Source organism: Columba livia, chromosome 2 (genome assembly GCF_036013475.1).
Source record: "Columba livia isolate bColLiv1 breed racing homer chromosome 2, bColLiv1.pat.W.v2, whole genome shotgun sequence".
In the NCBI taxonomy this organism is placed as follows: Eukaryota; Metazoa; Chordata; class Aves; order Columbiformes; family Columbidae; genus Columba; species Columba livia.
In genome coordinates this window covers 102,409,027-102,435,229 of record NC_088603.1, presented here as the reverse complement: position 1 = coordinate 102,435,229, position 26,203 = coordinate 102,409,027, and positions in this window count along the sequence as shown.

The following is a 26,203-nucleotide window of genomic DNA, read 5'->3' as shown; positions in this document are numbered from 1 at the left end:
AGAAAGAAAACGTTCACACAAGGAGCCGTTATATCTAAGCAGTTTCTATTCTTGCAAGTCTTCAGACTGACATCAACGTTTCAGAGCTTGCCAAATGTGTGGACCCCTTGAGCAAACCAACTATCACACAACAGCAAAGCTGCTACAGCTGACCTCCATCAATAATCTACACATTCTTTAGGTGCCTCCTGTTTCTGGATGTTTCTTGTCCTACTACATTCTCTGTGCTTTTCAAGAACTGAAGTGTTTAATATTAACCATGTTATAAACAATGCACATTTGTAAAGAGTTGACCTGAACCATTTGTCTTACAAAGGTTTATATAACTTCATATAGCGTAACTTAAACTAAATTACTGAAAAGAATATGAATAAATCAAAGGGTATGTTAAGACTCCCTAACTCCCTTCTTAAATTACAAGTCAGACCTAAAAGCATCCAATCATAAAATTTAAGGAAAAGGTTTTTTCATACCCACCTTAACACTGCAGAGGCCTGTAAAAATACTGTTTCATTTGACATGTCTTCTCAGACGTAACTTCAGTTACTCAAAAATTCATGCAAAAAAGTAAAAAATAAGTTAATTTCTTGATCTATATGACAAAGTAATGTAAAATGCAAAGCAGAACCATAACCATATTAGAAAACAGTTTTATATCTATCTCTGTAAACCAGAGATAGATATACAAACCAAATTTGATTGTGGCAATCACTCAGACATCCAGTATCCTGAAATCTTCTGCATAGTGCATACCAATTTTCATAAAATTGTTCTACAGAGATGGAGGAAGAGATGAATACTCTTTTACCTCTCTTTTCCACTATTTAGCATACACTATTGTATTTGGTTTGCTGAACTAAAAGGTCCAGTATCCAGTATTATATCTGCACAGATTTTTTTTCAACTCAACACTTAATATTGTGAAGCAATATTAATTAATTGCAGTAAAATTCTCCACTCAACTTTCATACAGTTTCTTTATGAACAGCTGAAAAATTGTTCATGAAGGAGTTAAATAATAAGAATCAAGTTCATATTAACAACAGAAAACACAGTAGAACTTGATATCTAATCTTTACTGCAGGCAACAGTTTTGTGGGAAAATAAAGGGCAAGAAAGCCACAGCTGAAAGAAAGGAAGCATTTACTGAGATTTAGAGTATTTAAAGAGATTTTTTTTTTTTCCATTGCACTGGAAATGACATGTTTTGTATATGTTTTTTTGTGTACTTCCCTGAAAAGTCCATAAAACAATATAGTTTAAATTATGGGTCATTACTGTTTAATTTTGCACATAGATAACCTAAATGTCTAAAGCATGTTTGTACTAGTTTTTGCTCCAGAAAATCTGATCAATTACATTGATTTTGAGGACACAATATGTCAGTGTTAAACTACGATCTCCTTCTTAATGTACACTTACAATGCATGTTAAATAAACCCAGAACACAACACCCCACATAATTTCATTGCCCCAATTAATCAAACAGCCTAATGTCTGTAATTAACATTGATGTACTATCTGCTCTTAGAGTAGGGTAATACTCATTTTGAGCTGACTCTCAGACTGCAGATAGGAGCTCAGGCTTAATGCTGATCCCACTAATAACTTCTACTTCTCTCCAAAAGGAGAACAGTCATGCCAATTAGCCACAGGTTTGAAAGCTCTACTTCAACTACAATTTCAAGTGTATATATACACACACAAAAAAGGAAAAAAAAAAAAAAAAAAGGAAAAAAGTCATAGACAGACCATTCATCAAACACAATATCCATTATGTCAACTTGTTAATGTGTACAACTAAGATGTATGAAACTGGGGTCTTCTTTGTAGTTACAAAGATCTGTAAAGCAGGATAGATCTAATACGAAGTTATTTGTTCCACCAGTGTGTAAAACACAGTCAATGACTTTGTGTCCAGCCAAAAATGTCCCAAATGTTCAGCGCTCTGTAACGTATTTCTGTAAAATCCACTACTGAAATTACTCCTCATTTTTCAAGAAATCATTAACAGACCCATAAAACCATGTTTTCCTTCTGCATTACCTCCTCTTATTCATTGTGTTCAAGCATGTGAAGCCAGAGCACTCCTCCATCCATATCTATCAAGTCCCATGAAGTCTTCAAACTTTGTTTACCATCTTGTATAGATATGACCTTCCTTGGACATCTAGAGAATACTTTTGTCTGCTTCAAGTGTTTCAATATTCCTACATTTTAATGTGCCACCAGTAAATCACACGGATTCCACTGAATAGTTTAGATTGGGGGATGAGGGTATTAAGTCTGTCAGCTACATTATGATTCCTATGTTATTTTGGTTTGTTCCATTTTATTTTATTTTGTTTTATTTAGGTTTTGGTTTGTTTTATTTTGTTTGTTTGTTTGTTTGTTTGTTTTGTTTTGTTTTGTTTTTATTTGTAATTGTGTGTTAACCTTGCCTCAAAAGGAAATTCCTACTCCTGTCCAGATTTAGACTCATAACATCCCCTCCCAGGGCCCTGTTCACAGTCCCACACTTTCTAGTCCCACACCTTACTTTCATACTGTGAGCTGACTCTTGCTAGTTTGGCAGTAAACAACTGCTGTTTTCAATGTATTTTGGCTGATGAATAAAAAAAAAAGTTTTCCTGAGACAGCAGCAGTAATACAATAGTCTGTTTGGAATCCAGAATGGATTTTCCCTAAACACCAGAAACACAATATCTCACAAAAATGTTCTTGTTTGTATGAAGCAAAAGGGCATAACAGAGAGAGGATTTTGTAAATCTCTTATATAATGTCATGGTACTTAAACTCTAAGACTAGACTATTAATGTTACAATAAAGAGAAATAAGGTGTTTAGCATTACTAGAAACTGACGGTGCAATTTTGTTACTGCTCATGAGGTCTCAGTAAAAAAGCACGATATCTTGTTCTGTTAAGAGTTTGCTTTTATCTTTTTACCAAAAGATTTGTTTTCCAATCAAAATTATCAATGCGTTAGCAAATAGTCTGGTCAATATTCACTCTATTGTGAATCAATCTGCTTCCAATACACCAGCTGAGATTTTTTTTAAACCCTTGGCAAGAGGAAGATCAAGAAGCAAGGCTTACAGAAAATACTATTTTTGTTTGCACTCTGTCTACAACTCATTTCTGAGACACAGCCAAGAGATGGGAAAAGAAACATCATCTCGAAGTAAGATGTAATATGCAAAAACTACAAAGACTTCTCTAGGGATGTAATTCCTCTGGTCTGTCGGTTTATAGACTTGTGTACAGGACTGTCACGCTTCTAACTGAACTGATAGATTTTCCTTTTATGCCAGAACACTGAACAGGGATAAAGACTGAAGGCAATACGTATCTTTATTCCTTCAAATATGCTGTTCTCTCTTAACAAACACATTTGAAGAGACTTCACCAAACGCCCAGACTTAATCGTGCTAAAGCAGACTCACCTGGGAATCCATCTATTTATCATGCACCACTTTTGTCACATTTGTTTAAAGTGACAAAATTACACACAATATGGTACCACTGTGATTTGCATCATTTTTTTTAAATCTACTACTGATGCACTTTTCCGAAAGCTGGCACAATAGAGTCAACTTCTAAATTTTGATGTTATTCCTCAATAGCTGTGACAGTTGCACTTCTCCATTCTACAAAACTTCCTGTTCATGAGTAGCCTGTTGTGTACTTCTTCCTTTTTCCTTCCCACTGCCCCATATTTACTAGAGCTTCAGCTGTTCTAGTTACTGATTTAGCCACCTAAGGCACAAAGCCTTAGTGCCCAGATGAAAATGTGATAACTGAACTCTTCTTTATACAAAGGCTACATAAACAACATGTGAGAAAATAACCCAGGTTTGCCCATAATGTTGCCTTATCTGTCTCTTTGTCCGCTTCCAGAAATCCAGCCGTGATGCTTCTGTGTAATATAATGCATCACCAGCTTCTTGGTACATTTGATGGTGTAATATTTAAGGATAACCATGTCCATAACACATCTTTGTCTAACAGTTTCCTCAGGAATGTAGAGACACCTTGAGATTATTACAAACTTTGGAAGACATTTACCAAACCATTCACAGATTCCAATAGCTCAGTTAATACTGGCAAACATTTATATTAACCTGTTTTTGCCTTGGGAATCAGTTGATAACCTTTAGACTACACGGTGTAAGACATACTAGTAACTACACCAAATGGATACATATCAGACTTCTATAAATGAGATCAACAAGGATCTGAGACTGTGGCTGTGATCTGCCACAGCCTCCACCATGTCAGGTCCACTCCTGTGGTCATCAGCAAAGATGCTGTTTCTGTAATGACCTGGTAACATATTCTGATGCTTGTAATGGCAGTTTTGGTTTCAGGTTGAATCCCAACTGACATTCTCCATTTTCTCTATATAGGGCTGATGTCCAGAAAATTGCAACGTGCTTCTTTTCCTGAGGTAGTCAAAACTACAAAACTCTTCCCCATCATCTTACATTGATAACATTTGTACCTTTACCGAGTAATATCACAAGAGACTTTAAACTCTCTTTTGTGTTTCACATACCATATGAAAAGAGTGTGCCTGGCTTTTCAGTGGTTACCACACTGTTTATTCACCATAATGAATAACTCACAGTCACACAGGAAGGACAGTTTCTAATCCACTGACCTAGAAGTAATTACCTTATTCCTCAAATCTTCTACTGATCCACCTCACCCAACTTCATGGAAGACTCAATGTCTCAACTAAAGTTCCAGAAATTTGCTACTTTGTAGGAACTGCAGGATTTTTTTGTTCTGTTTTGTTTTTTAAATCAGAAATGTTGAAGTATTTGCCTGTATTAACATCAATTTATAGACATTTTAAAAGATCTTCATATTTCTAGCTAGACACTTCAATGGTAGGTAGAAAACATTACACAAAAGAGCTTACTTCACATGTTCACTTTCATTGGTTTTGTTTCTATATACACTTCCTCTCTTGTGATCTAAAGAATGGTCAGCTACCTGAAATAAAAAAAATAATTTAGGTTGTAAAAGACAACTGGACTTTACCTCCAGTAATCTAGTCAAAGCAGGGCTAGTTTCACATCTAGATCTGCTTACTCAAAGTCTTCTGTAGTCTGTGTTTGAAAAGATCCAAGAACAGAGAACTCATGCCCTCTCCAGAAAATCACAGAGCTCACCACTCAAATTAGAAATTCAGTCTAAGAAATAAATTTGGCAAGAACTTTGAGTACTTATGCTCCATTTAATTTTCTCAGTCAAAACCCTGTGATAGTCCTGGATATATTTCCATGAAGAAAAAAATAAAATTTTGCAATAAAGTAACAACGGGTAGTTTTTGGATGAGGAAGAAATGTTCATGCATCACTGAAAATGAGCTCAATTCAGTGACATTAAAAGCTATGTAAGCTACAACATATCCTCTGCCATAGCAGATAATCCAAACCTACATGGGTGAAATGAAAACTGGGAAATATATTACCAAAATAAGGTATCATTTACCTCTGCCTGTAAAGCAAAGTCACGCTGTAAGGTACCACTGCTTTTAGTCATTCTTAGAAAAGATGTGAAAGTATAAGATTGGAAAGAGAAAGGGACCATGAAACACAGTGGAGCAGTCAAAAGCTGCACTAAATTTATGGATAACTGTATAAATATTTAGCATCATTTTAAAGACCTTTTTTTGTAACCATTTTAGGTTAAGATAACAATGTTACAGCCAACTTGCTTTCTTCCACATCTTGTGTTGGTACTGAATCTGTCAACAAGACCACACAACCCTTCACTCTCCAACCCTCATCCAGAAATGTTCATGAGGCCAGTAACTATTAAAGCCATACCCACAGCTTTAGAGTCAAGAGGATATTCCTTTATCTGCAAAAATGAGTGAGAGATAGAACCATCCAACTTACACTTATCAATCTAATTTTAAGTGTAGAGAGGGAAAGAAGATGATGTTTGTTCACTCTTTACACTGTTTTATACTTTCTGCATCAGAACCATTCACTAGTGAACTCTGATACACTGATTCTCATTGTATTGTAATTCCAATAAAAACATCAGTTGATTCAGTAGCTGACAGCATACAATTACATTTCTACCTATAAGTAACTTCTGCTTACAATAAAGTTTTGAAAGAAACACCACAGAAAAAATAATCTAATTTTCTCTTCTAATTTCCTGACAGTATTAGAGGAAAGTATTTATAATGCAGCAGTGTACTTCTGCAGAATTAGAAGGAAAAAAGAGCTGTTGCAGCTGAACTTTAAGATCATAAATCCAGCAAAAGCCTCTCCTTGAAAATAACAAGAGGCATGAATGAAATAACAGATAAGAGTAGAATGAGTTGCAAATTGTTTTTGTGAATCTCTAAACATAACTTGGATAGGCATGCCATTTCATCCATCAGAGTAAATTATCTAATACCTTATTTTCTAAATGGCCTGTAAAACAGAGGTTTGACCATATCATCTAAAAAAAAATAGAAAGCAGTCAGTGACTGGCACAAAATAACTGATTTGAACAGTATTGTTTATTAATGTGTCTTAAGTCATCTGCAAAGGAAACTCATCTTTATGATACGTTTGTCTTGTAACATGGCTTCTTTTTACAACAGACATCTCTCTCCACTCTGGGAACCTAACAGGCTTGTTGTGTTTATGACGTGCTGCCGTGAGGGCAAAACAAGAGATATGTGGCATTTTTTACCTATGACTACAGTATCTGAGAAAATAGTTAACGGGGAAAGGTAAATAATACCTATAAAGCCTTGGTGGAAATCTTAATGATGAGTTTTGTTTCACAACCTTTCACAGAGACCTTGTGCAATATACTAAGCTGAGCATTTTAATGTTTTGAATTTTCTCTATCCTACCCGATTCCTGAATTTTTTTCATCTCAACCTCCTGGAAAAGCCACTGACCACTTTTTGTTTATAAAAACATCTACAAAGGATACCAGAAAAGGCGTAGACGCATTTTAATGTCCTTAGTGAAGGAGAATACTTCAAAATTATTTTACTGGTTAAGAATTAATAAAGCTACACCATATTCAAAGGACAATGCAATTATCTGGATTACTTAATGGCTGAGTTAGATACCTTGCTGCATGTTTATTTTATTAAAATTTAAAAGCACAGAAAATAAGTATTCCAAATGAATTAACTTTAAAGAACCTGAGATTAGAGTGAGAAAGAAAAATGAAACATACTTGAATTAGGAAAGAAAAATGTGGTTGATTTATTACAATAGAAAATAACATGCATAAACCTAGGCAATTAAAGAGTTATGTACTCATGATGTACATATGTGCTTATGATGTACACATAAGAAATACTCCTCTTGTGTAGATCCAGGTTTTATTAGAATTTAGAATAGGGTGATGGTATTTGGATTGACTCTTACAACAATATAGTAGTGGAATCAATTTAATCTTGTTTGTAAGATTTAAATTATTTTATTTTATTGTTCTCTTTAAAGGGAGAAAAGCCTTTTAGAAAGGAAGAAGTATATATTATTTATAACACTGGAGTAGATTGAGGCAGAAACTGCATTTGAAAGAGTTATGGAATTGTTTATAGATAATATTGAGGGATGAAAGGAGAATTTATTTTTGGCCCTTAATGATCTTAATAAAGGTTGTGATACTACAAAAAACTTGCTTGGATACCTATGTGGAATAAAAGGTACAGTAATTGCTACATGAACCAAACAGTGTTGTATTTATCAATGAGGTATAAGCTATATAAAGAAGGAACTGCAAACAGCCTTACAGTAAACACAATACATTTGATTTATCAAGCATTTAATTTTCTCCATCAATCATAGTGACAAATAAAAAAATCTTTTTCAGGTCTTGTTTTCTCTTTACTGTACCCTTAGTGGTTTTAGATTATCTGGCAGTCCTCCACGCCCTATTTCTGAATATCATAAGCAGAAGGAAATATCTTCTGCTTCAAATGGTCAGGCTGGGCATCAGGTATTGCTCAATTTTCTGGGACCTCTGCCTCTTTGGCAAGGCTCTGATTACAAAGTAATGCTGGGCAGAGTTTACCTGGCACAACAGGTCATCTGCTAGAGGAGATGTGTTTAAAGGAGTTCTAAGAGAATGCAAAGAGGTTTCAGGAAGTCTGCTTCTTGCTGGCATGCCAGCCAGGCTCAAGAGCCTTCAAGGCAGGAGGCTTTTCCAGCCCAGGAAAATGGGCTTCAGAGCTATGTGCCCCTGCAGATCCCAACATTCAAAGCTCCCACCTCCCCTCGACAGTGGCTTGTCCACATAACTGTGACTGTCAAATCTTCCCACTTTCCAAAGGGAGAAGAAACAGAATATCAAATATTGATAAATTCAGTGATGGATTTAAAGTTAATGCTGACATCATCCACTGGGTTATTCAAATTTTCTTTGCTTATTCTGGAAGATTCCCGTAAGTGCTAACTCTATGCTGAAGTGTGTCTGAAAGGCAGTCAAATTAAAAGACCTACCCATTGATTCTGAGAGCCTTTTGCAGAACTCCAAAATATTACTGCAATATTTCTTTGGCAAGAAATATTCAAAAACCAAGAGTTTGAGAGAACTTAAGTATGTTAACATGGAACAAAGGAAGGAGCTCTGAAAAGAAGAGTAGGTGGTGATCACTTCTTTTTCAGTTAGATTGAACACATTCCTTAGTCCTGAGGAGTCAAAGATCAAAATAATGACGCTTATGATGACCCTAACAAAAAGGAAACTTTAAAGACACCAAAGTCATAATGTAAAAATCCCATACTTCTATTTGCAAATTATCCACAGTACAGTATAATTGATTTGCTTTGGAAATCTGCACATAATGAATGTTTCTTGGTACTGCATTTATCACCTTTTCTCCCATCAACATGCTAGGATTATATGCAGGGAACATTTAATAATGATAAAAGCGATTCTTTGTGTAATATTCCCATGCTACAAAGATAGACCTCTTATATGACCCTCATCTTCTCTCCCTCTCTCATATTTTGTATTCTCTTTTATCTCCTTTCTATTTCTCTCTGTGATCAGCACTTTATCTGTCTGTCAGATCCCAGTTAGAGGCTGCAGAAAAAATATTTTTTTTCTGAGTAGCAGACTGAGAATGACCAAGACCTTCCCTCAACAAAGCACACATTTAGATGCTGAAATCTAGTGAACGTTATCCTCGTCAGATTTGTTTGTCAGATTTTATCCTTGTCAAACGCATGCTCTCTCACAGATTTAATCCTCTGTAACTCACAAAAGAATTCAGTCCATAAAATTTGAACTGACTTCTCTCTTATTTAAAGGAAGAAGGGAAACATGGGAGAGACTCTCTACTTCTAGATAATGTATTTTAGCAAGGATTTCTTTCCCCAATATTTCTGTCTCCATCAGTTTTGGGAAAAAAAAAAATAGATAGAGAGAAACATGTATGTTATGAGCATGTACTGGGCTTGTCTGAGATAGAGTTGACTTTCTTCACAGCAGATCAAATGGTGCTGGTTTAGTTTTATATGATAGATTTATATGATAGAATGCAGATCAATAAAAAATGAGCATCTTAGTTGTTTAAATGTTGTTTAATTTATGTTTTGAAAATGAGACAGTAAAGTGACACTGACATGGTAATTTATGTTATATCCTGAAGTCATTTTCATAACTGACAAGTATTTAAAAAGAACAGAACTCAAAATGGCAAATGCAATTATTATTTTACTAGTTTAATAAAGTGAATTAGCAGATGATATGCAGTCTTCCTGAGCAGTGTTCTATTAATATGTCAATATGTTTCTTGCTGTTCCAAATATCTTACTTTATGCATGCAAAATTCATTTCTGTAAGCAATCACCACCACACACTTGACTTTGGCTTTTCTGATGAGCTCCTCTACTAGCACCCTCATCTCATACATCAATAATGGAGACGGGAGTCTCCACAAAAACTCCTCTCTCCTGTATACCATGGACAATCAAACAAGAAACTCTTCTAGCAACTGCATTCAGTGGATTCTTCACAGCTGGAATTCTCTATTTATGAAGATTTTTTTTAGACAGTTATTACTCAGTTTCAACACTGTATTTATATTAGAATCTCTACAAGAAGCTGGAAATAGTAGATAAGTTGGATTGTATCTCTTTCAACAATGTTCAGTTTCTGGTATACAGCAGCTAACCACATAATTATTATTCTCTTTTCAAAAAGATATTAAAGTCCATTTATTTTTAAAGGATCATTAATAACAATTATTTTTTTTCTCTTCACATTCCCATCCCAGTGCATTAATTATGATATAGATGTTAATTTGGATATATTGATAATATAGATATATCGATGTTGATAATATACATATATTAATACAGATAATAATTTCTCTACAGAAAGCTAAGCTACAACACAGTACAAATGCAGTTGTCTTCATAAAACAAAAGAACAGAAAAATAAAAAAGCTGAGTAAAAAATTGATTCCTTGACATTGCGATCAGTACTTCCAGGGCTAATACTCATTTATAACAGAGAGTTTTTCAAGAGTTTCAGTGAAAAAAAAAAAAAAAAAATAGGCAATCCAAAAAGCCATCTTGCTTACTCTTAAGGAGCAGCTTGTAGGTCTCCTGAGATAGTGATGATATGGTCATTGCATATGATAAAAACACTACATATGTATTTGGTAAAATATAAATAAAAGATCACCTAACAGAGATGCTTTTGAATATAATCAACTATTTATATATCCCACCGTCCCCTACATATCAGAAATATGCTGGTAACATGATATCTGACTCAGCCTCGTGGGAAAATATTTGTAACCTGAGCAAATAAATATCGGGAAAACCAGTAATACTCCTACTACTACTCACTGTTTCATTAATTTACCTCAGTTGCACAGTCAAAAATCAAGATGACTGAAGATTGCTGCATCTCACACAATTTTATGAGAAAAAAACCTTTGCAGTATTTGCAGGACATGCTTTAAGTACTGCTGTAGGACACTCAGACAATAACACCTAGATATTTTCTGACAGTTTAGTTTTCCTTGTACTCTGCATTTCTCTGTGAAACCAAGAAACTAGTACCAAGTTTTCTTCCCGTGAGAGGAATAGGAGTTGTCTAAATAAATTAAATACTAATGACTAGTCATTTTTCTTTTACATGTATTCGCTTGACTGTTTCTCATCCTCATTGTGTTTCCATACTGAGGATGAGACTTTTACAACTTGTTTAGCAGACCCAGAAAAGCATTCACAACCCAGAGAACTGCTGTAGTCACCTTAACTACTCTTCCAGCCCTTGGCTTCCCATGGCTTCTCAAACACACTGCTCTCGTGCCTGTTTTGACTTAGTTGCTCAGTACCTTGGTACCTCTCTCACCACAGAGCACCTTGCTTCACACTAGATTCCTACACACTCACTCATCCACATGGACTATATCTGGTTTGGCAGGTAGTCCAGTGTATTGTGAAGTGGGTCTGCAGAGGAAAACAGATGGCACTGAGGAATTATAGTCTAGAACATGTACATTTCAGCCTATATGTGACTAGTTCTAGTCTGAGCTGATAGACCGAGTGACCTTCAGCAGCTGGAGGGCATTAGGTGAGCTTCTGAAATTCCTCTGTGAGATTATTTCATACAGAAGAATGGTTTCCAGGAAATGTAGACCATTCCCTAAAGCAAACCAAAGCATGGGTGCTGTGAAGTTACCTTCAAAATTTCAGTCCTCATACAAATATAAATACTAATGAAAATGTACCCACAGGATAAACATTAATTCACACTTCAGCTTCACTTCAGGGTGAATTGTACAGACCACTGTATAATTCATAAACTCAGAAGAGTTACTTACCAAAATCAAGTTTTGTATATAAGAAGGCATTTGAAGAGTCTGGATTCCACAGAAGACCTAGGCTTATTATTCCCTTTCCCCTCAACTCTTATTTTCCTTTCCCTCACTTCAAAGTCTCATTCCTTTAAATGTGTCAGGACACTTCTGTTTAAAGGACCTAATTGTGACATTGTTTTATATATGGATTCAGACAGAGGACCAACATTATATATACTGGAAGTGATCTAGGTCTGAAGAGGAATCATCTCCAAAAGAAACTTTTATACTTACATTATACAAAACAAATTCAGTTAATTAAGGTATCAGTAGACAAACTTTTTCATTAAAACAGGTTAGAAGTCCAATCATCAAGTCTCATACAGGTCTGAAACTCCAAAATTTTAATGAAGCACATTGACTTCAATAGGTCTAACAAAAAGGTATGATTGTTGCAGTTATACACAGCCTTCCATTTTTGTTTTATTGCACTTTTATTAATATATGGACAATTTGTTCTGAATAGTTCTACTTTTCAATTTTGTTCTATATGATAGATATCTCACTAGAAAATTAGCTGGAACCCCCTTTCAGGGAGGTGTCTCGGTTGATCTTTTTGAATATCCTTTGCCATGAGGTTTCTCTCAGAGGAAATACCTGTCCTTTGTTTCCAAGAGATTGTTCACTAAGAGGAAAGAATTGATATATATTACTTCTCCTTGCTCATCTGAACACTACAGGAATATCAGTATGCAAATAGGATTAGCCTCCTAAATAATGGAATTTGAAGACCTAGTCTGGTCACAATTCGCACAGTTCATTTTTATCTGTGATCTCAGAGGGAAAGCAACTTACTTTTATTTGGGGAGGGAAAAAAAAAAGAAAAAAGAAAAAAAGTATAAAAAGTATGAAGAAGCTTTGTTGCTTCAGTTTTGTTTTTAAGATACCTAAATGACCACAAGTAACAGAGTGTTGATATATTGGCTTTGCCCAAATGCTACTGGCTGGGAAAGAAACAGTGATCCAACATGCTGTTAAAAACAGAAATATAGCATCTAAATTTTAAGAGTGAAAGAATCCTTGAGTTTGTCTTATTTATATTTCGCAGAAGTACTTACCAAAACATTATTTGAATTTATTACTTCTGTGGCAGAATGCAAACCCCCCTCTCTCTCCCTTCCTCCTTCAGTATGGAAGGAGTAGGCACATCTCCCTCTCTCTCTGCTACTTGAGGCTAACAGCTTCTTTTGTTTGGCCCCAGAGCACCCTGGCTAGGGCCATTAGGAGAAGGGAGTGTTGAGGCGCCACTGAGCCGCTGGGCACCTGTGGCCAGTGTGGGGGATGCTTGGAGGCTTCAGGGGCACCCACAGCCAGTGTGGGGGTGCAGAGAAGCTTCTAGAATGCCTGCAGTCAGACCTGATCAGCCAGTATAAAAACGGGACTCTCGTCGAGACTCCGCCCATTGTCGCGGGTCCCTCGGAGCACGAGCAAGATGCTGCCGCCGAGAGCCCCCCTCCCCGGGATGGAGACTCCGCTTGCCTTGCTGACACAGGTGTGAGTAAAACTTCTCGCAGGATTGCGAGTATATTTATACTTTTCGTGCACATATGCACGTGTAACTTTCCGTGCTCTATATGAGCACGTGTAAAATTAATCCTCACAGAATCGCGGCTGTATTTTCCTTCTGTGCACATATGCACGTGTAACTTTCCACGCACATTTGCATGCTTACTTTCCGAGCTTAATACAAGCACGTGTATTTTCCGCACACATTTGCACGTGTAATTTCTGTGCTCAATACGAGCACGTGTATAAATTATTTCCTCGCACAATCGTGAGTGTATTTTCCTCCCGTTCTTCCACATAAGCACGTGTAATTTTCCGTGCACATTTGCACGTGTAAGTAAATTAACCCTCGCAGGATTGCAAGTGTATTATAAATTTACCCTCGCAGAATCTTGAGTGTACACTTCCCGTACTCACTCCGAGTACGTGCATCTCTTTAAAAATAACCCTACACCATGTTTAGGCAAGTGTGTACTTCTCCGGGACTCAGGGACGGCTCCAGCATTGTTTTGGGTGAAGCCACGTGCATGTACACTGTGGACCGCCTGTTGTATTAGTTGCTGCCCCTTAATAATTTTCCTCAAATGATATCCGAACCTTTATTTAAGTCATTTTGGAGTGTTAAAACCCTGTTTCTCACCGGTTTAATAAAAGTTGTTTTGGACCCTGTTGTCCCTTAAACTAACCTCGGGGTGCCTCCGTGACACTTCCAATCAAGTTTTGCCTTCTAATATCAAACACCTTGCTGAGTAGACAATTTCAGATGTTAGGCAGAACTTGATGGTGTGTCATGCATTTACAGAATAATGAGTTAGTCAGTTACAAATGACCAGCCTCATTCATGTTCATTTGATGTTGAGATAGAAACAATTTTTCCAGATAAGTGGAAACTGCAACTGTCAGAGCTGAAAATCCTGAAACCAATACGCATAAAGTGTTACCACAGCACTTCCTGGCAAAAAACATCCTTAAGCAGTGCAATATTTGTGTTCTTTCATGTCTGCTAGAAGCTAGAGACCAAGCACAGCTAATTCTTATTGTTAAGAGAATGCTACCTCATCAATTACTTCTAGGAGACTTTCATTTCAGTTACATTCTGTGTCCATCAAGACTCTTAAATTTAAAGTACCCCAATAATCTGTGGACACAGCCAAATTGAGACTAGCTACTCGTGAAAATATTACTTAATAGTCATCCCTGTCCCACAACTACTTTCCTTTTGTTATTCAGCTTATGTATCTGTACTATAATCTACTGGACAGCAACATGCATTCAGGAATACACTAGTGGATCATTAGAGAATATTAAACACAAGAGTAACCAACCTCAGTAAATGAACTGGCCCAGATTTTTCTTGCATAGCTCAATTTGGATAAGCACTAAAAGTAGTTCAAGGAGAAAGAAACTGTAGTTTCCACAAAACTTCAGTAGATTAAATTGCTTCAGATGATTGAATATACATGAAAATTGTCAAAAAGGAGAAAATTAGGTGCTGTATGAGACATACTTTTTTATTTCTAAGTACAGAAAAACTTGATAACCTTGAGAAGTTGTCCCAAAGAGCATTAAGGTCACAGGTTAGAATATGTAAGTAAGCAATCAGAAAAGAGCTTCACAGATTGTAACTCATTGTAAGAAGTGTAGCATCAAAATTTACATATTCTTGCTCAAACGAGTAGGATTTTTTTTTTTGCCTGGTTGCTGGAAGAATCAGGCAAACAAGATGTCATGAGGTCCCTCAGAGGAAAATGTAAAGTCCTACATCTGGAATAGACTAACCTCAGACAACAGTGTGAGCTCTGAGATAGGCAGAAAAGGATCTGGATATCCTGATCATCATCACAACCTTGAACAAAGGTCTGGGTTGTACGCTGGGTTCTATCAACAAATGCACAACCTGCAGGTCCAGGAAAGAGATTCGTCTCCTCTGCTGTGCACCTGTGAGACCATACTCAAGTGCTGTGTTCAACTACAGGCTCCTCAGTACACAAAATGACAGTGGAGTGAGCCCAGTGGAGGAACACAATGAAGGCCAGAGGGCTGAAGTGCAACAGATTATGAGGACAGGGTGGGGGAACTGAATGTGTTCAGCCTTCAGAAGATAAGGGTGAGAGGTGAGTTAAAGACCACTTTGACTATTTAAAGGGGAACTGTAGAGAAGGCAGAGGTGCAGTCTTCTCAGGAAACACAACAAAAGGATAAAACCTATAACAGGAGGACTTTCTAACAAGTAAGAGGCAAAATGACTCAGTGGTCCAGACTCAAAAAAAACACCACACAGATGAACAGCATGGAAGATGACAACTAATGCTCCCACAGCTCATAGTGGGATTGGGGTGCTGCTGGGGTGAGGCTACTGAAACTCCTCAGAAAATACAGCCTTGGAGGAGAAACTTACACAGACTGAAAACAAATAGCAGCGGGAGTGGGAACTCTGAACACAGGTGTGGGCATATCAGGAAAACACAAACCCTCCATCTTCAGAGTATTGCTGCTTGTAGCACACTGATTGAGTAGGGTTAGTTGCACATGAGTAGCTTTCCAATTAGTCTTTCACAGGAGATTTTTGCTAAGCAGCTCTCAGGTATCCTATGCTTCCCTGTATTTCCTTTTCGCAGAATTTGTGATAGTAAGATGAGGAGCTAGTGGTATGCTCTTCCAGAAGGGAAATTGTGTCTTCCTCCTGGAGCTTTTCATCCCGCACTTGGCTCTGTGATATGGCATCAGTTCAAGCCCAGGACAGCAAAGAATCACAGTTGTAATTGCTAAGATGGAAGAGAAGAATTCTTCCCTCTAGAGAGCTCGGAGTGGAATGCTCTTATAGAATTGCATTCAGGTTTTGTTTGTTTTTTAAACGGCTGTAATGATTCTCGTCAGTCATCATATAATGCAACAACAGGGGACAAAGAAAATTAATTTTCAGTGTCAGAAAAAGTGAATGAATTACAGACAGCTGTGAGATTTGTTAGGAGAAAGAGGCTGGCTCGCAAATTATTTATGGAAGCTAGCATGCACTGATCCAACAACCAGACTGCGGTTAATGTAGGTGATGCATAAAAAACCAAACTGAACTGTGGGGAGAACTGGCCAGATAAGATGCATGGAGTGATGCAACTGTGTCATATTCAGCAGCCTCAGATAGCAGAGCCAGCCTCAGAATTGAAGAATCTGTTTGCAGCGCATCAATAGCTAACAACCCACTGGGGCAAAGGAGAACAGGGAAGGGGATCCTTCCATTTCAAAATCCTCCGTCTTCTGTGGTGAGAGCTGTATAACTAGTATGTGCTTGGGAAATCTGGTGTGGATATGGATACAATTACAAAAGTTGTTTCTTTCTTTTCCGTCCTCTTATTTCTGTGTTTGTGTTATTCTTTGGTTGCACCTGTCTGTGTATGGTGAATGTAGCACCTACAGATGTCTGAGCAGCTTAATGAAATGCTCTGTCTAAAACACATGCATAGTCACAGATCTATTGCAGAGACCAACGTGTTTGAGATGTTCTGACACCTCACTAGCTTATTGAATTTTCCTCTTCTGGTGTAAAAGTAGAGTGTATAGTTGAGTAAGAGATTGTCCCCTTCCAGATTTTGTAAACTCTGTGGAAGACGATATGTCAAAAGGTCTTAAGGTCGCATTAAGCTCTCATTTCAACCTTTTATACAGAGTTTTGACACAAAATACCATTTTAAAACAAAGATTAAAAAAAAAAAAAAATCCATGGAGTTAGCAGCACACATTTCGGTTTCAACTGAAAACCAAACAATAGGTAATTTGTGGGAAAATAAACATTTTTGCTTTGAAAAATATAGCTCTCTGAAGTTTAACATTCATTCACTGTCCTCATATCTCTATCTAAATTTAATTTAGCTATTCAAACAGAGTTGAGAAAGTCACATGCTAAAGTATGCAACCAATATTTTGCATGTATAGAAGCATGTAATACACATTCACTAAACTTGCCAGAAATCTGTAAAAAAACTCCACCCTTTCTCAGAAGGTTAACATATATAAGAGTAGATTGCAAAATCAGATCATTGTAGTGACAGATACTTATATGTCCAGATTGTGAATCAAAGTTTACATTCAAATTGATTAAAACAAATGGAGTTTCTACAAGTTTATTCCCACAAGTGAACAGAGCATCTGACCTAATTCAGCTTTTCTCACAGGCCTTGTTGATCTCTAACAAAAATATTTCCATGTCATCAATGACAAAATACTTGACTTCTCCAGGCAGAACTACATATTGGAAACTCAAAATGCCCATAATTTAAATTGATTCTAACAATACAGATAAGATACTGTAGAAAAAGATAATGCACCGCCTTCTGTGAATTTTGCTAATGACATATAATTACATATGGCGAGTCTTTTAAGGAAGGTATTATTAATTCGTTAGGTAATTTGGTTAGCTAATCAGTGGTAATAAAGTCTTGCAATAATCTCATAGATATACATACTATATAATTATGTTAAGCTCATCAGAACAAGAGTTTTAAAGACAATTTTATGAACAGTAGTGTGAAAACTTATTAAGGACAGCAATAAGACTAGTTCAATAGCAACAGATCTGTACTAAGGAAAAACCTCTACAGGACAGAGCACTACGACTGTCAACAAGCTTATACTATTTGCTTCTGGGGACTTGTCTTCAGTATACCTCACTAATGTCTCAGCCAACAGAACTGTCACCTCTTTGGGAGACTGGGATTGCTAGATTTAACAACATATTTTGTATGAGGAATGAAACCTCAGCCTCACAGGTCCTTCTCTGAACTGCACTAAATTTGTGCATGGGGAAAGTAAGAAGTTTCAGACAGCAATGTTGCTCTAAAATGTTCAGGGATGTAGATTAGCACCTAAAAAAAAGCTGTGCAGTGACATGTTTTTGAAACAAAAATCAGCTAAAAACATAATTTTACTTCACATACAGATATTCCAAATAGAGCAAGAACTGTAAAGTTCACAAAATAAAGTTCTTATCTAAAAGAGAAAACCATCCAAAAAATACTTTTGTGTCAATTTAGCTACAGATGATAATTTAGTTACTTAGAGTCTAGTTCACCATAAGCAAGGTGTCAACCAAAACAATGGCAAGGGTATGGTCAAACTGATAACAGAGGAGATATCTGAAACCATTAAGATGAAGAAAGAAAAGAGATGCAGTTAGTCACTGCCAATTTTCATGCAGGCACCAGCAACATCCTAAACTGCTCTGACATATCTATCCTAAACTGCTCTGACATATCTATGTGAGAGCTGTGTTGAATTATCTAGATTATGAGTTAAAATGATAAGTTTTTGGTATGAGGACAAGTCCTAAAAAAACACATATTAGGTGCATAGAAAAAAGAAAATTACACAGTAGAAATATATCAGGTCCTTTTTTATTTCAGGAGAAGCTACTCAGCCTACTTTTTAAGCTATAACTCTCAGGTAACCCACCTCCCCATCTCTTGGAATTAACTCAAAAAATAAACAAATAATAAAAAACAGTTGACACAGTTCTGTCAAGAGCCTCCAAAAACCTGTCCACCACATGAGATGTGCAGCCACAATCTTGTCTTTCTACTGATTTTACTGGCTGCTGGGTCACTTGCTTGATGTTTGTTTTGTGGGGTTTTTGTTTGTCTGTTTTTTTGTTTCCTTAAGAAATAAGGAAGATTTTTAAAGTAGTTCTTTTCGAATGTATTGGGAAATATTCACTTCCAAGTTCTTGTCATTATATTTGAATCCTACTTTCAACATTTAATGTGAAAAAAATACAGGAAAACATGCCAAAACAGCACCAAAAAGAAGGAAAATTTCAGTAGGATTAGAGAAATGATCAGTTTATTAATATACATGTAAACCCACAGTAGTTTCCTAGTCAAGTTGGAATTTAAAGCAATATTAATTCCTTTTGTCCTTTTCAGTCAGTTATATTTTTATATTTCTCTAGAGATTAAGTTTTCATTTCCTTGTCCCATTCAGCACAAAGTCTGAAGAATCCATATATGTATAAAGGCTGCTTCTTCCATAAAACTGAATTCTAAATCTAGCAGTGGCTGATTAGAGAAAGACTCTAGCTTTCAGCATAAGGTGGTTTGTGTTGCCTTTTTTTTAATCTTAAAACCCAAAATACAGTTTGCTAATATTTCATGAACCTACCAGTCTTGAAGAAAAATGTGTTGTGCAATGTCAGCATTATGGGAAATTGAAGAGAATATTGTATTAGACTGGAGGAAGAAGAGGACAGAACACAAAAGCATTTCTTAAAATTTATAACTACGTCAGAGTCTGAAAGCGGTTTAGGGTTATAAACTTCAAGGTCCTTATAACTAAATTATTTTATGTTATAGAATGCCCAAATATGGGGGTTTTAAAACTGTTTTGCAGATACAGCTGTTAGACTCCTATGCATTAGTAGAGAAATAATTAATTTTCTGTTGTACGTCATTTTATTATTTATATAATTTCATGCACTTCTGGTTTTAGTACATAAGTAAGTTCTATGGAAGAAAACTTTTTTTTTTTTTAATGCCTAATAAAAGCTCATCCATGAAGTGAATTGTAGACAAATTCTACACACAAACACTTCACTTCTTTCACATGAAAAAATGAAGTCCAGAGTCAACACATACTGATCTGCCTCTGTAAGACAGAATTGCTGGTGGAAGAAAAAAAAAGAGTGGATGCTCTTAAGAATTTTTACTGGAATATTCACCAAGGCACAGAAGATGAAAATTTATATGTCATCTTTACTCCATGATTGTTTTAAGTTAGCTGTGAAGCAGAATTGAAATAAGGTACTACTATGAAATACTCTAAGCATCACCTGAAGGAAATGTGTACATGGTATTTAAATTACCATTGGTCATTTCCCACCCCCTTCTTTTACACAAAAAACATTTCAGGAACAGACACATTCTAGAAAATCATTATAGTAAAGTGCATGTAATTAGACAGAACTTTTCAAAGAAGACAGATAGTTTGCCTTTATCTTCCTCAAAATAACATTTTAGACTTCTGTCTCTTCAGCTTTTTTGTTTGTTTGTTTACTTGGGGTTTCTTTAATTAACTTCCAGGAAACTTCTGCTAACATAAAACTTGCAACGTGTTTTTCATGAAGTTCCAGTAAGGGTTATTTTTGTTTAGGTTTACTGCATTTCATTTTGCTGGGGTAAGTTTTTTGGTTTGTGTTGGTTTTGAGTTTTTTAAGGGAGAGGGAATTGTGAGGTGGTGTCTCATGTTGTGGTTTGCTTTTTTGCTTGCTTGTTTGTTTTAAATGCAAAATTGTCCTCTGAAGCTTCAGGCCCAAACAGAAACTTATGAAGATTACTGACCTTTTGCATCAGTTTCTCAAGCACCAATAGTGTTAAGACACCAACCTGATGTGAGCTTCATACCAGTCAAGAAATAGCAGTAACCTCAGGGTCTGATTTAGCAGTTTAGTTACGTAAAATCTTTTTACCTCTGATTTATCAAAGCTCTGGTCTTTCACTAACATTTTGCACAACAGGATGGGCTTATTTGGTTTCCATTTATTCTTCGTTGCTCGTCTATTCTTTATGCAAATATACTCACACAACTGGAGTGCTGCAATGGATGGCTATTAGCACGTCAGAAGGGATAGGCGCGGAGGGAGAGGAGGTGGGGTAGGTAGCCCTGTATGTTAAGGAGAGTTTTGATTGCCTAGAGATAATTATCGTGATGATAGGGTTGAGTGTCCATGAGTAAGAATCAGGAGGAAGACTAACAAGGCAGATATCATGGTGAGAGTCTGTTATAGACCACTCAACCAGGATGAAGAGGTAGATGAAATATTCTATAAGCAGCTGGGAGAAGTCTCGATGTTGCTAGTCCTTATTCTCATGAAGGGTTTCAACTTATCAAATGTCTGCTGGAAAAACAATAGAGCAGAGAGGAAACAGTCTAGGAGATTCCTGGAGTGTATGGAAGACAATTTCCTGACACAGCCAGTCAGTGAGCCAACCATGGAAAGTACCCCACTAGACCTGTTGTTCACCAAGAGGGAGAACTTGTGGGTGATGTGATGGTTGTAGGCCATCTTGGGCATAGAGATAATGAAACAATAGACTTTTTGATTCTTGGAGAAGTAAGGAGGTAGGTCAACAGAACTGCTACCTTGGACTTCCAGAGGGCAGACTTCAGCCTGTTTAGGAAGCTGGTTGGCAGAGTCCCTTGGGAGGCAGCTCTGAAGGGCAAATGAGTCCAGGAAGGCTGGACATTCTTCAGGAAGGAAATCTTAAAGGTGCAGAAGCAGGCCATCCCCATATGCCTGAAGACAAACTGATGGGGAAGAAGACTGGCCTGGCTGGACAGAGACCTTTGGCTGGAATTCAGGTCAAAAAAGGAATGTTTATGAACTTTTGAAGAAGGGGCAAGCATCTCAGGAGGACTACAAGGATATTGTGAGATTATGCAGGGAGAAAATTAAAAAGGCCAAATCCCAGCTAGAACTTAATCTGGCTACTGCTGTAAAAGACAATAGAAAATGTTTCTATAAATACATTAACAGCAAAAAGAGGGCTAAAGAGAAACTGCAACCTTTATTGGATGCAGGGGGAAACCTAGTCACAGAGAATGAGGAAAATGCTGAAGTACTAAATGCCTTCTTTGCCTCAGTCTCTAACAGTAAGACCAGATGTTCTTTGTGTACCCAGTCCCCTGAGCTGGAGGACAAGGATGAGAAGCAGAATGAAGCAGAATGAAGTCTCCATAATCAAAGGGAAAATGGTGAGTGACCTGCTACACCACTTACACATACACAAGTCTATGGGTCTGAATGGGATCCACCCATGGGCTCTGAGAGAGCTGGCAGAGGTGCTCACTAAGCCACTTTTAATTATTTATCAGCAGTACTAGCTAACTATAGAAGTCCCAGTTGACTGGAGGTCAGCAAATGTGATGTCTATCTACAAAAAGGGCCAGAAGGATGATCCAAGGAATTACAGGCCTGTCAATTTCACATTGGTGCCAGAGAAGGTTATAGGGACAATCATCTTGAATGCCATGGTGCAGTACATATAGGACAATCAGGTGATCAGGCCCAGTCAACAGGGGCTTATGAAAGGCAGGTCCTGCTTGATCAATCTGATTGCCTTCTATGACAAGATGACCTGCTTCATGAATGAGGGAAATGTTGTGGAGGTTGTATACCTGGACTTTAGCAAAGCTTTTGACATAGTTTCCCACAACTTTTTCTTGGAGAAACTGGCTGCTTTCTTCCCACTCCCACCTGCCATCATGTATTAAGACACACGTAATCCCCTCCCTCTCTTTTCAAGGCTGAAGAATCGCAGCTCTCAGCTTCTCATGCTATGTCTGATGTTCCAGGCGACATATTTGTGGTCCTTTATTGGATCCATTCCAGTATGTCCATGCCTCTCATACCACAGAGTGTGGGACTGGACACAGCACTCCTGATATGGTCTCACAGGTCTAAGCAGAGTGGAAGAAGCAGCTCCCACAACCTACCGAAAATGTTTTTCTAAATACGGCTCAGGATGCAGTCAGCCTCTTTTGCTGCAAAGGCACATGGTTGTCTCGCTGTGAATCCATTGTCTACTATGACCCCCAGGTCTTTTTCTGCATAACTGCTTTCCAGGCACTTGGCCACCAGCCTGTTCTAGTGCATCATGTGTTCCTACTCTGGTCCAGGACTTTGCATTTCCCTTGGATTAACTTCATGAGATTCTCATTCACCCATGTCTCCAACCTGTTGAAGACCCTCTGAATATGGGCATAACCCGTATCAATCACTCCTCCCAGTGTCATATCGTCTACCTGATACTCATATAGGGCAAAGTGGAAGACATGGGCAATGAGGAAAAAAAAGCAGTGTAACATCCGAGAATCTATTTTTTCAAATGTTTTTAAGTAGTGCAATTTTCACTGGGTGTAAACTTGTAATTGGAAATGTCAGCCTAACCTGCCTTCTTTACCTTGTAACAGAAAGCCTTTCAAAATGTTTGCAGTATGGTGCAACAAAAATTAACAGCCTTATTCAGGGAAGAAAGCACTGTATGTATATAAATATTGAGAATAGCAGAATAGGTTCTATTTGCCTTTGATCCACAGCAACCACATGACTAAACTGCAGTGCCCACATTCTTAAATTTCAGTAAAATTGCTAGTCACAAAATATAAGTCTAAAGCCCGTATCTGTGAAAAACCCGTCTAATGGAAAGATTTTCCTACTTCAGCACTGAAATAGATGCAAACACAGAAGGTAGTTGAACTGTGATACTGTCTCTGAGTTTCTGACCATTATTCTCTTCCCCAATCAAAAAAATGCAGTTTCCTGCCTTTCCATCAAATCAGAAATTCACTTGTGGAGCTAAATTAATGGTAATCAATTTAATAGCATAATCATCAGAGAGAATTCTCATTCAACAATGTTCCACACATGGATAAGGTCTGATTGTACAAACTCTACTAAAAGTAATTATTCTTTTTCATTGAAAAACAATAGTAAAATTACTGCTAAGCATTCCATTGTCGGAAACATCATTTGGAAACAATCAAGGAAAAAGAAAAAGCAAAAGCAGAAAAATTGTGGAAGGAACAGAGACATTTATTAAGCATATACCAGCCACCAAGCAGCAGCTCTTTTTCTGATAGTATAAATGTTTTATTCCATGTAATCACACAAGGCTGTAATAGAACGACTACACCTGAGTAGTCTGAGAAGATGCCATGCTTCAGAAATATGCTTCTTTTTAGGAGAAAAAAAAAAAAAGAGAAACATAAGAAGGAATGATGCCACTTTATTCACCAGCAGAAATGGAAATAACGTTTTGTTACTTGTGTCACTTGTTTAGCTCTCAGTGGAAAAAAAAAAAAATGGGGGAAAAATGCCGAAAGTGTTTTTTAATTTAAGTCCAACCAAACTGCAGAATTCTTTCTCCATTCTTAGGAAAACAAACAAACAAACAAATGACAAAAAAGCACCCTTTTCTGTTATAGAACAATAAAGATTTAGTTATTTAGTTATTTGTTGGGGGTTTTTTGTTTTGTTTGGTTTGTTGTTGTTTTGTTTTGGTGTTGTTTTCATATGGAAAGCCCCATTTCACCTGAAATACTTTAATATGTAATGAAGTAAAATTAAATATTTACCATACAGGGCAGTGGGTGGTGGGGAAGGAATCTTACTAAAATGTTAGATGAAAAGGAAGAAATACATACTTCTGAAGAATTTCATCTCTGCTACTAATTTTATCAGTAACATATAAGTGAGTCTCCATCTTCATTACACATCCTAATCAGCATAAGAAAAACTCACTTTAAGCGTTTTATACTAATAGGAGCATCCCAAATGGGAGAAAATGGAAAGACCTGTATGAAAGTAAGCAAATTCTTATAAAGGATACAAAATAACTCAATTAAAAGCCTGGAATCAGAAGAGTTTATTTAATTCCAATGGGAAGCTTTAATAATAATCCTGATGATACCTTCACCTTTTTAATTAAATAAATGCTTTGCGTGAACAATTCTTCTTCCCCTTACATATGCAAGCGTATGCTTTGTGACTAATCCTCAGTTACATACTTTTCTTTCTGATTTCTTAGAAAAAAAATCCTCATTATGTGGTCCATAACCTTTTTGTAAATTGAGCACAGTGACCAATATGTCAGGTTTATTATATCGCAGGCAATAACTGCTAAATTCAGCAACTAATAGCTGCTAGATAGTATGTTAAAGAAGAGGGAGCTCATAACAGACTTCAGCAAACATTGTTTATCTCAGGAGAATGGGACTATAAATGTATTTGCCAAGACATAAACCCATCAATATATTTACTCTTTCTGCATGTCTGAATATTATAAATGTTTGTAAAAACATTGCAAACACTCTTCAAAATAACCAGAAGATATTTCAGGGAGACTTTTCTTTCTTATGTCTAACAGGATATCTAAACAGTTTCAAACCATTAGGTTAAATTAAAGTTGGGTACCATCAAAAAATCCACACTATTTACAATTAATTTACTTATAAATATATGTCTCCTTTAGAATTTAAAAAAAACCCAAAAAAATAAATAAAAAAAAATCCCACAGCCTTTACTAGGATCTTAATAAATGTGACAACTTGTCTCAAACATGTCATGAATTTTGTGGTAGGAAAACTGGATATGATCTGATCTTTTGAATGTAGCTCAATACTAATGATGTGCTAGGTTCAGATGCACCTTGATATTCTTCATTTTTGAAGATATTTCTGTAATTATATTAGCTCATGCTACCCTAAATGTGTATGTCTTAGAATGTATTCCATATTCATATTGCACTGCTTGGAATATCCATTATTCAATTCTGCATTTTATTTTATTTTGCTAAGACACCAACTCGTACAAGTGCATGTTTGTGTGTGCATATGCGCATGCAGAAACCCCATGTCTTGCCAGCTATTATATCAGGATGATTCTTGTAGTCTGCCTTTCTCTATATTTTTCCTCTTTTTCTCCCTTTCCCAATCAGCTTCTTTGATAACTTTGAAAACCATTTGTTTAATTCCAGAGTATAATGATGTGAGTAAGACATCACTGATTGAAGTCTATTAATACCCAGTATTTTCAGCCTCACAGGTCTTTATCTAACAGTAATATTCTGAGTCTTTATGAAGATATTCAGAACACAACTGAGAGAAATCTTTGGACAGTAGCCTTACTATACATAGTTATTTTGCTACATGTACTACGTACCTTACTTCATAACTGATTAGAGAGCTTAGATTTGTTCCCCTGTGTTCTACATAATGATAATAATATAACTTACAGTTTAAATAGTAACTTTTGACATTTAAGGACACCCATAGCGTCAAGTATTATATATTAT